General features: G+C 44.2%; 1 long non-coding RNA gene across 1 annotated transcript in view; it reads left to right on the plus strand.

Annotated features, from left to right (window-relative positions):
- LOC113633579 (uncharacterized) overlaps positions 1 to 12,046 on the plus strand; it is an 88,800-nt gene that overhangs the window by 19,648 nt on the left and 57,106 nt on the right. Inside the window, exon 4 of the long non-coding RNA XR_003438257.1 lies at positions 11,017 to 11,087. This is a non-coding gene — a long non-coding RNA (uncharacterized LOC113633579). The remainder of the gene's footprint in view (positions 1 to 11,016; positions 11,088 to 12,046) is intronic.

Consider the following 12,046-nt stretch of genomic DNA (forward strand, 5'->3'; position numbering starts at 1 on the left):
CATGGTAACCAAACTGCGGTTTAGCTAGGCTTTTAAAAATGGGCCTCTACAGAGCTTAGAGGATTTTTAGAGCATTGAAAAGACCTTGTATGATATTATAAAGATGAATGTATGTTGTTATACAGTTGTCCAAACCCATAGAATGTACAATGCCAAGAATGAACCTTAAGGTAAGCTGTGAACTTTGGATGACTATGAATCGTTAATGTAGACTCACCCTTGGTAAAAAAAAAATGTACCACTCTGGTGAGTGATGTTGGTAACGGGGGAGGCTATGCCCATGTAGGGGCAGAGGTTATATGGGAAATCTCCGTACATCCCTCTCAATTTTGTTGCTCTAAAAAAAAAGTCTCTTAAAAAGGCATATTAAAAATGCCTAGGGCTTCCCTGGTGGCGCAGTGGTTGAGAGTCCGCCTGCCGATGCGGGGGACACGGGTTCGTGCCCCGGTCCGGGAAGATCCCACATGCCGCGGAGCGGCGGGGCCCGTGAGCCATGGCCACTGAGCCTGCGCGTCCGGAGCCTGTGCTCCGCAACGGGAGAGGCCACAACAGTGAGAGGCCTGCGTACCGCAAAAAAAAAAAAAAAAAAAGCCTATATCTACATACATATATCTTTTTTGTTAATAAATGTAAAGGGCAGTATTTCTTTGGTCTACTCTGGAGTTTAGAAAGTGAAACTGAATAGAAACCAAGATGAAAGATAGTGATCAGTCTTCCTTTTTAGTGCTGACTGCAGCACAAACAACCAAATTATGAGAAATAAATTACAGTTTAAAAAAATCCCGTTTTAATTATTGCAAATGTTACTATGACTTGGTAAGAATTATTTTTAATCACCTATAATTACATGGATGGTGTACAGCTAAAAGCATCCAAAAGCCCCAATTAAAAAAAAAAAAAAAACCCTAAGACAAACTTTGCTTTTGTTTGAAATCTGCAATGTTTTCCCTGTATATGCTTCCCCTCCCAAATAAATTTTATGGTTAGAATTGCTGGGTTTTAGCAAATACAGAAAGTCAGCTAGAAACATCCTTTCTCTGAATTCAGTGGGTTTGCGTCTTACCCAGTTTGAGCAAATTCTTGGCGAATATTTCATGAACTCACAAGAGACGAATTTATTTGACATGTTTAGGAGACATGTAAAATAAGGTCGTGTAGGTGTTAAAGCTTCAGAAAATCAGGGAATTCCCTGTGCCAAAGAGCGCTCCCTAGATCTGCAATTAGTAGCTGGAATTATAAAGGAATGTGCAAAATAGAATTCTTCCTTAACACTGCCTATTAGAAGCTTCCATTCTAGGTAGGATTTTTCCTCCCTTCCTTCACGAAGGAGGGAAGGAGAGCGAGGGCGAGCTAGGTCTGCGGTCGGAGGAGTGTCTATTAATAGAAGGTGAAGTGTTCTAATACCGAGAGGGTGCGTCATAGCGTCCCTCCCTCGAGCTGCGAGAGCCCGGGCGGCCGCGGGAGCCACAGCGCGGCACCGGACGCCCGCCCGCCTTCCTGCTCCCGGCCCGGCCGGCCCGCGCCCGGCTCGCGCCCAGGATCTGTGGACCTGCGGGAAGGGAAGGGGAAGGGGTCCAGGGAGGCGTTCGGCGGCCCCCGCATCCCCCCAGCCTCAGGTGGCATCGGACCCACCCCCGGGTGCACGGTCCCAGGACCGAGGCGCCCCTGCCCGGGTGGCAGCCGCGCGCCGCCGCCGCCCTCTTCCCACCCTCCTCCCCTGCGGGCGAAGGGAGAACAATAACCTGGAGCGCGCCTGGGAAGCGGAGACTCCAGGGCGCACAGACAATGCGAGGGGAGTTCCGAGGGGGCGGCCCCCGCGCGGCGCGCGCTCCCGCGGGTCTCCCTGAAGGTTAGGACCGCGGCTGCTGGCCGGCCCCCCCGGGCACTGTCGGAGGCCACGTGGAGGATATTTAGGTCTTTTGAAATCTAAAATCTGAAAGCTTCTGTTCAAGGCCGGGGAGAATTTCCGCTAGTCTAGATGGTACCTCATTAGGCGGTTAAAATACACACAGACAGCGTGTGATTTGGGTCCTTCTCTATTTCGGATTTGAATCTCAAAAGTCACTTGTGGAATTTCCATAGGCCTATCTTTTTGTAAACAGATCGTTCTGGGATTCCCCACCCAGTCTCTGGTCTTACTCTGCCTGTTCTTCCAGCTTGACCCGGTCTAGATCTTGAGATTTCAATCTGCCTCTCTCCCTCTCTCTCTTTCTCTTTTTTCTTCTCTCCCTCCCTCCCTCTCTTCCACAACATACAGTTTTGTTCCCTTTGTACCTTTTCTTGAAAGTGTGTGTGTTTGTGTGTGTGTGCTCGCTGGCGCGCGTGTCCTGCAGTTCCTTCTCCCTTCTGATTGGTGCCTCCACTGGGTTCCCCTGCCCTTTCTTATGTGTTGATTTTATTTCAATCTTTCTCATAATCTGCTCCCTTCAATTCTTTCTTTTCCTTTGTTTTTCTTTCACAGGTAACTACATTTGTATGATTTTTTGGTTCCCATTGCCTTAAGTTCTGTCCCATTAAGGACTCAGGGTTTCCTGGAAAAAACCAAGAGGATTCCACAGCGTTTTATCTCAGGGAAATGTGTTGTAGTTCCACTTTCAGTGAGTCTGGACTAGCTGGGATTTTTCTACTTATGTATAGGTCAAGCCGTCTTAGCTGAAGAATTCACAAACCTCTGTAATGTCCTGGGTGCTGGGCTGCTAACTTAAAATAAAAAGGCATGCAGGGAAAGCAGGGAAAAATAATATCTTTTTAATTTTCAAATTAGGTCTCTGAATATGGATTCTACACAAACACACATACACACACTTATTTTAAAGCAAAACTTTGATCGTACCATATTTGAAAGTCAGGACACTGGCATCTTTCACTCACCCATTAAATGTCATCTCCTTGGTCATCTCTTCGCACTTGTTCCCATCTGTGGAATGGCTGACCACTTGCCTCTTTCCTCTTGAGTCTGGTCTGGAGTACAAAGTACAACCCTTTATCAACCACACTAATCAGAAACAGCTCCTAGATTTGGGACCTGAAAAAAAGCCAGGCAAAAGATTGGTTAAAGTTTTAACAAAAAGCATACCTTTTGTGGCTAAAATATTTGGAGGTGAGAATGGATGTGAGTGGCTGGAGGTGAGGTTGGAGTTGGGCAATCATTACACAGATGTGGAGGCATTTTGTTCTGCCAGGGCTGACCCTCAGGTTGGGAGGGGCCTGAACATAGAACAAATCAGATAATATCAGAAATAAACTTGGCGCAGCCATGACAAAAGGAAAAAAAACAAAACAAAACCCAACAACATCCAAAGGAGAAAAAGAGTCCCCTGACTGATGAGAAGGGAGTAGAGGGTAACTAGCAGCTTTGTCTTTTTCAGCACCATCTGTGGAGGGCAGGGGTCTCCTCCCTCCTGTCACCACTTTCGCCTGCCTTTCTGACTTACCAAACCCACTTTCCTCCAGCCAGGGCCCAGGTTGAAAGTGGATCAAGAGCAAGCTTCTTGAACAAGCCTATTCACATAAGCCACCCTCATACCCTTCAAAAAGTTGTGAGGATTTGGGAGCCCAAAGGTCAGGCCCAGCCACCAGGATTAAGACTCAAAACTAAATTGACCTTATTGAAATTTACTTTATGCTAGGCACTCTGCTATCAGCTCTAACACCGTATCTCATTTAATCTTCACAAGACTTCGGGACAGATATTACCACCCTCCCTTTACACATACGAAAACGAAGACACAGAGTAATAGCTAAGAGCTTATTTGCCCAAAGTCACAAGGCTAGTGAGCAGTAGACCAGGACTCAAACCCTAGTCTAGCTCCAAAGCCTAAACAGGTTGGCAACAGCTCCAGAGATGAGCCAACTCTAGGTCAGCAGGCATCTGAGGAGTACCAGACATGCTCAGGGCTTCATGGGAGCAGCACAGGCTGGAGATGTTTGTCTAGCAATGTCTCTGGAGTCAAACTGCCTGGGTTCAAATCCTACCTACATCCTTTCCCAGCTCTATGACTTTAGACAAGTCAATTAACCCCTCTCTGCCTCAGTTTTCTTATCTGCAAAATGGGATGATGATGGTACTAGTGCTTCTCTCATAGGGCTGTTACGAGGCTTAAATGAGAGAATGGATCAAAAGCACAGTCCCTGGCATACTGTAAGTCCTCTCTCTGGTGTAAGCTGTTATTGTGATAATTGTTCGACTTCAACTTGACAGAGGATGAGCCCCCTGAGACTGACGGAGGCGGAAGGCGACAGGGGGATTCCCGCTTCAGGTGTACATTCCCCAGCTAAGAAAATAAAGCAAAGCCAGACAACAGAAAGACTTGTAAAGTTAGAACTTTAGCAAAAGACTGGAAAGAAGTTTAAGCATAATATAAGACCCTTAATTCCACCCCCCTTCACCCCCAGCCCACACCCTTCCTGCTGAAAGAGCAAATGAAGCTTCCACAGAACGAGCAGCAGTGTGGGGGAATGAGGCAAGCGTTTGGCTGGCTGCCAGATGAGCCAAGTTTAAGTACAAGTTGTAACTTTGAGTAAGTCACTTAATTTCTCTGAGCCTAAATTTCCACATCTGTAAAATGAGTCAGAGTGGATTTTTTTTTTGCGGGGGGAGGGAGGTCTGCCCATCATCTCCCTCTCTTCTTCTGGGAACTGTTTCTCTCCCACACCCCAAGTATTGGACCTCCATTTTCTTATAGGACTCCACCTCCCTGGCCATAGTTGATTAGTTCAGGAGTCAGCACCTGACCAAACCTGGACCAGTCAGAAAGCTTGCTTGAGATTTTTGTTTTTGTTGTTGAGCTGGAACTGGGAAAATAGTCAACATCTCTGGGTAAAGCGTGTAGAATGGGGCTCAGGACCACTTGGCAGTCCTGGTTCTGCCACGTGAAGTTTAAGAGCTAACATGCAGTGAAAAGCAGAGGTAAGAGACAGATCATTCTGGTGGCATTTCGATCACGTGTCTTTGAGACCCGTGTATACTGCCTGGCCTGCAGTTAAATGAGACACTAAGGTTGATTCCAATCAAATTTCCTTTTTGCATAAGCTGGTTCGAGTTTGTTTTCTGTCAATTGCAAACCCCATACCCCTAACTAATACAGACTAGTTTATTTCTAAGATCCCTTTAGCTCTAAATGTCCATGCTTTTATACAAAAAAAAAATAAATGAATGGTGTTCAAATAGGGCTATGTCTCATAACCTTGTTTAGGTGTATGGAGTAATCAAAGATTAAAAAAAAAGAAGAAACTTCATTTAACTCACAAGTGTAGAATAGGTTCAAGACTCTTTATAGTCTTTTATTATACCTAAATGAAAGAAATAAATAGGTCAAAAGCTGGTGTTTTGGTAAACTGTGAGGAAATCAGCCATTAAATTATAAAACTTGGTTTCAAAACTGTTGATGTGATGACTTGGTTTTGAAATTGAATCCACTTTTTTCCTATGCCCAGTAGAACACAAGAGGGAAATTAGTAAATTTGGCGTGACGAAGACCAAGAATTTAGAAAGACTCCATCACAGTGTTGCTACTCTGAATTGCTTAGTTTCCCTACACTACCTAGTTAACAATGAGTGAGTGAAGTCTTTTCTTTCTTTTGGTTTAAACAGCTATAGCTATCTAATTCTCCACTTCTGATTTCTACTCTAATCCATCCGTCTATCTGTGTATTATTAAAAATAACTTATATTTAGCTTTCAACAAACTTTTTTTGGTTTCTTAGCATTTATGAATTTCAATATATAAAACTTTGCAATTTTTCCCATGGTAAAATAACTCAGGAATATCTGGTAACAATAACTCTATTTTCTTTTAATGACCTCTCGTCAATATTAAATTTGAAATGCAGGCGTAATTTATATCTGTAACTGTGTTTTATTCTTCTCATTCTACTAGAGTTAATTCTTGATAACTAATGGTATGAGCGATGGTGCTTTCAGAGATAGTGTTAATTGGGGCTTCCCTGGTGGCGCAGTGGTTGGGGGTCCGCCTGTCGATGCAGGGGATGCGGGTTCGTGCCCCGGTCCGGGAGGATCCCACATGCCGCGGAGCGGCTGGGCCCGTGGGCCATGGCCGCTGGGCCTGCACGTCTGGAGCCTGTGCTCCGCAGCGGGAGAGGCCACGACAGTGAGAGGCCCGCGTACCGCAAAAAAAAAAACAAAAACAGAGATAGTGTTAATTGAAATCCAACCCTACAGAAAATTATGAGATCTCATTTTATGCTATTACTGTCATTTTAATCTCCCCAGAAAAAAGTCTTAAACCAGCGCTTACATGTATAGAAGTAAAACTGTTTTGGGTTTCACAGACTCTTTTAGGTCATCCTTTTTAATTGAAGACCTTATAAGATGTAAAATCATAGGTAAGTGAGAAGAAGTAAGAAGAGGTAGGGGAGGCTGGAGCTTGTTTAAGCCACTACTGAGGTATTAATACACTTGAATAACAAAACATTGGTGATGTGGGATAGACCTGGAATATCAGTGGTGCTTAATGACTGGCTCTGACTCTCAAGATCATCATCTAGAGCCCAGCAGGAACCCAACTATCAAGATCACTCCTAGTGAGGGACTTCCCGGGTGGTCCAGCAGTTAAAACTCCACACTCCCAATGCAGGGAGCCTGGGGTTCGATCCCTGGTCAGGGAACTAGATCCTGCATGCCGCAACTAAATATCCCACACACCACAAGGAAAGTCCCGCATGCCACAACTAAGACCCGGTGCAGCCAAATAAATAAATAAAGATTAGGATGACCCCTAGTGAAAGGTCAGAGCCATGAATATAAATACTTCTGTTTTATTGCCACTTAATAACCCTTGTGTAATCCTTCCTCTCGGGGTACTCCTAACCGGAGTCAGCTGACCTCAGCGATGTGGTGGGCAGTCTAACCCATACGCACCACAACCCTGTCATTGTCTTCTGTGTCCTTTGTTCTGTCCAGTGTTAGACTCCTGCTCAAACACCTCTTTGCTCTGCCCTCATCTCCACCACACCTTGACCACAGAATATCCGGCCTCAGTTGACTATTTCTTTCCTTATGTCTTGGTACCACCTCATTAAAATTGAAGGCCATCAAGGGTCGATTTCCTAGGAGACAGTGGGTGGGTGGAGTCTGCAGGGAGCTCTCCTGGACACTTGGCTGATCTTGGCTTTTTTTTTTTTTTAATTTATTTATTTATTTATTTTTGGCTGTGTTGGGTCTTCATTTCTGTGCGAGGGCTTCCTCTAGTTGCAGCGAGCGGGGGCCACTCTTCATCGCAGTGCGCGGGCCTCTCACTGTCGCGGCCTCTCTTGCTGCGGAGCACAGGCTCCAGATGCGCAGGCTCAGTAGTTATGGCTCACGGGCCCAGTTGCTCCGCGGCATGTGGGATCTTCCCAGACCAGGGTTCGAACCCGTGTCCCCTGCATTGGCAGGCAGATTCTCAACCACTGTGCCACCAGGGAAGCCCTGATCTTGGCTTTTAATCTCCTTTCACTCTGATTATTGTGTGTGGCAGATCTGTTGTGCCTGTTCTTTGTACAGTTCCTGCTTTGACCGGGGCCAATTTGGCTTACTTTAGTTGCCTTTATCCACCCTTTGCTACTTACACAGTTAGAAAGAAATACCCGGCTCTACCTAACAGTTAGAAATACACTCAATAGGAGATGTGCAACCACTGCCCACATGTACAGAGAGTTACACACCCTCACTTTATAGGTACATATTTAATAGAGGAACCCATATGTGTCAACAGCAGCTCTCTTGCATTTGAGTCAAGCCAAGCATCAGAAGACTGATAGTCAATAGACCAGCACCAGGGACTTCTCTGGTGGTGCAGTGGATAAGACTCCGTGCTCCCAATGCAAGGGGCCCGGGTTCCATCCCTGGTCAGGGAACTAGATCCCACACGCATGCCGCAACTAAGGAGCTCGCCTGGCGCAGCCAAATTAAAAAAAAAAAAAAAAAATAGACCGGCACCATAACGTGCAAGTGGTGAACTGCAAACCCTGCATAGGTGGGTGAGTTCAGAATCACGAATAACATGTATTTTTGCTACAATGTAACATACAATCACCACAACAGTGTCAGTCAATGAGTATTGCAACTTGGTGTGGACACAACTTGTGTCTGCACAACTTGCTGGAAATACCTTAAATACTAAAGAAGTTACATCTAATGCTAGAATATGGATAGATGTATGTAGATGTATGGTCAGGGAAGTAAAGTGATGATAACCACCATGGGAACAGTAGATAATTTTGTAATTACTGTGAAACATTGTTTTGTAATCACTGTTCGTGTCTTTAGCCTTGTTTTGAATCTTTTAATTTCTTCAAGTGTACAACCAAATATTCAGGAATTGAAAATACGTCATGAGCACAAAAACGACGCTGAATTATTAGAACACCCGTGATGAAGAGGAGAGGGGAAAGTGGAAGGGGTTAGGCAGACATTAGTGCAGATCGGTTTTCTGCAATGAGGACAGACATGCACACGAAATCCCAGACCCAGCCGGGAAGCCTCCTAGCCTATGATGAGAATGAGGACTCTGTATGAGAAATTACTTAATCATTCATTCATTTTAAGTTCCATCAATAAATGTTTACTGGGCACCTGTGATATGCCATCTATTGTGTCCTGGGAGGTGGAGATATGACAGCAGGCACACTGTCTCTGCTCTCAATGAGTTGTTATTTTAGTTGGGGAGAAGGACAAAAGCCAAGTAAATAGAAAATACTGACAAGTGCAGATGTGTTATGAAGAAAGCTCACAAGGGGCTGAAATAGAGCATGGTGTGTTTGGGAGAAGAGACGCTTTTTAGAGAGAGTGATCTGGGAAGGCCTGAGGACGATCAGAACTTCTAATTTTAATTTCCCTCTTCAGTTCTTAGCAGCCAGCAAACAGCCTCCTTAGTTACCCGGGAGACTTCAGGGAGAGAAGCTCGGCCTGTTGCCCTGTATGAAGTAACCGCTTCGTAGATTTCAAATGAATGAAGAATGATATGGAATCACCACTGATTCAGTGGTATAGAAAAACTTAATGAGGAGCGCTCAAAGTATCTCAGAGAGGAAAGAAGGAAAGTCGATTACTTGAAATAACCAGGAGTGGGCAGTGTCAAAGAGATAAAGGAGGGGCTTTCAATGAGTATCACAAAGTGGAACATGTAGGGAATAAAGGGGATAGAAATTCAGCAGGTATTTACTGAGCATCTCCTACATGCCAGGCACTGTGGGAGAGCAGACATCAGTGATGAAGACTGAACCAGCCACCCAGCCTGCTGACAGGGGTCAGACCTGAGTACCAGAGAAGGCAGCTGGACACCTGAAGCCCAGATTGGGCACCCTGCACAGCCCAGTATTTGCCCAACTGAAAAACCCAGCACTAATTCGATAGCTAATATGGGACAGAGATGATGAGTGGGTTTTTGCTTTTAAAAGACTTACTTCAGGACTTCCCTGTTGACGCAGTGGTTAAGAATCCACCTGCCAATGCAGGGGACATGGGTTCGAGCCCTGGTCCGGGAAGATCCCACATGCCGCGAAGCAACTAAGCCCATGCACCGCGACTACTGAGCCTGCACCCTAGAGCTTGCGAGCCACAACTACTGAAGCCTGTGCACCTAGAGCCCGTGCTCTGCAACAAGAGAAGCCACTGCAATGAGAAGCCCACGCACTGCAACGAAGAGTAGCCCCTGCTCTCTGCAACTAGAGAAAGCCCGTGCGCAGCAACGAAGACCCAAGGCAGCCAAAAATAAACAATAAAAAATATATATATAATTAATTAATGTTTTAAAAGACTTGTAAAAAAATTAAATAAAAATAAAAGACTTACTTCATTTTCCCTCCCCCATCCTCATCCCCCATAGTCCAGATTTTGTGATGGATCAGACTCTTGGCAAAGAAGAAAAAAATTTTAAAATCCATTCAGTGCTCAACCTCTGGGCCCTTAGATTTTATTTTTCCTTTAATACCAGCAAGTTTCTTGCCCCTGTAGGGATACAGTCTAGCAGGGGAGATCAACAGGTATCAAGACATCACATGGAGAGATAAAGGCAAGTTTATTCTGATCTAATATGAACAGTGGCTATCTTAGAGAGCTGGGGTTTGGGTGATTTTTATTGTCTCCTTTGTCCTTTTATGTAATGTTCAAAATTGTTGCAATGAACACATATTGTTTATATTATCATGAAAAAGTTACATTTAATATTTTTAAAAGGAAAAACATACAAATAAATGCTATGTTATAACTGTGAGGAGAATCAGAAAAAAGAAGTTCATGGTGCTTGGGAAGGAATCACAGGAAAGGGACCTGCTCAGATGAGTCTGAGAAGGCTTCCTGGAAGAGAAGCTCCTGTGCAAGTAAGAACTTGGAAAGAGGAGAAAATGAAATGGTAAAACCACATACAACAGAGGCAGGCAAAGATATGCTTAAAGCAGGGGTTGTGAATCTGGAGGCCCGAGGGTAAAAGTCAGGGGCTCAATGAACACGCATGGGAAAAATTTAACATATCTCTTTTTCCTAACGTATAATTGAAATTTAGCATTCCATTCCATTTTGAATGCAAACAACAAATACAGTAATATCAGCAGTACCTATGACTCTGTCAGCAGTAAAAATCTCAGATATTTTCAAACCATATAAAAGCCGTTACATATGTCTTGGAGTACCTTTAACACTTATTATCTTTTCAAAATTACTGTAGCTATTAAACTCACCATTAGATCATGTTAATTAATATTTTAATGAAGAAGTGTACATTACTATATCACAATTTATATGTTGCTATGTGTATTTGGTTTCTTTTGTAATCCCATTCATTTTATGTTATGCATTTAAAAACATTATTCCAAAAAGGGATCCAGGAAAGGGGTCCTGTAGGCTTTACTAGATAGTCAAGGAGGTCCATGGCACAAAAATGGTTAAACATCTCTGCCTGAAAGAGAAGGAATGGCCCCCCGGTCTGATTATATTTTGTATAGAAAGTCACAATCAGTGTGAGAATTGATGAACCAATAAGAAGCTTAGAAATGAGAAAAATAACATCTCTTTTCCAGCTCACAAAGCCAAAGAGTTGATTTGAGGACACAGGCCACCAGGACTGATACCAGCCATGAAGAGTATCCAGGTAATTCCTCTTGCTCAGCCTTCCTGTTTGCCAAGCAACCTGCTGGTTTTCATGTGGCTTCCTAAGCAGCTTTGCACATAGGGAGAGAAATCCAATCAGCAAACGTGAGACTACAGAGACTACTGTCAGCTTGTGAGGGATTCAGAGTTCTTTCTTTCTTTTCTTTCTTTCTTTCTTTCTTTCTTTCTTTCTTTCTTTCTTTCTTTCTTTCTTTCTTTCTTTCTTTCTTCCTTCCTTCCTTCCTTCCTTTCTTTTCTTTCTTTCTTTCTTTCTTTCTTTCTTTTCTTTCTTTCCTTTTTTTTTTTAAGCTGTGCCTCACGACTTGCAGGATCTTAGTCCCCCGGCCAGGGATCGAACCTGGACTCCTGCAGTGAGAGCACAGAGTCCTAACCACTGGCCCACCAAGAAATTCCCCAGATTTCTTGTTTCAAATTCAAGCTGAACAACACCAAATGGTGGTGAGGGTGTGGAGCAACAGGAACTCTCATTCATTTCTGGTGGGAATGCAAAATAGTACGGCTGTTTTGGAAAACAGTTTGGCAGTTTCTTATGAAGCTAAGACTATTTTTACCATATGATCCAGCAATGTTGATATTTGCCCAAATGAACTGAAAACTTATGTCCACACAAAAACTTGCACAGGAATGTTTACAGCAACTTTATTCATAATTGCCTAAACTTGGAAGCAACCAAGATATCCTTTAGTAGGTGAATGGATTAAAAAAAAATTGTGTTATATCCAGATAAGGAATATTATCTGGTGCTAAAAAGATATGAGCATTCAGGGCTTCCATGGTGGCCCAGTGGTTGAGAGTCCGCCTACCGATGCAGGGGACACGGGTTCGTGCCCTGGTCCGGGATGATCCCACGTGCTGTGGAGCGGCTGGGCCCGTGAGCCATGGCCGCTGAGCCTGTGCGTCCAGAGCCTGTGCTCCGCAATGGGAGAGGCCACAACAGTG

Source organism: Aethalodelphis obliquidens, unplaced genomic scaffold (genome assembly GCF_003676395.1).
Source record: "Aethalodelphis obliquidens isolate GAN/ISIS:26980383/991018 unplaced genomic scaffold, ASM367639v1 scaffold40, whole genome shotgun sequence".
Lineage (NCBI taxonomy): Eukaryota > Metazoa > Chordata > Mammalia > Artiodactyla > Delphinidae > Aethalodelphis > Aethalodelphis obliquidens.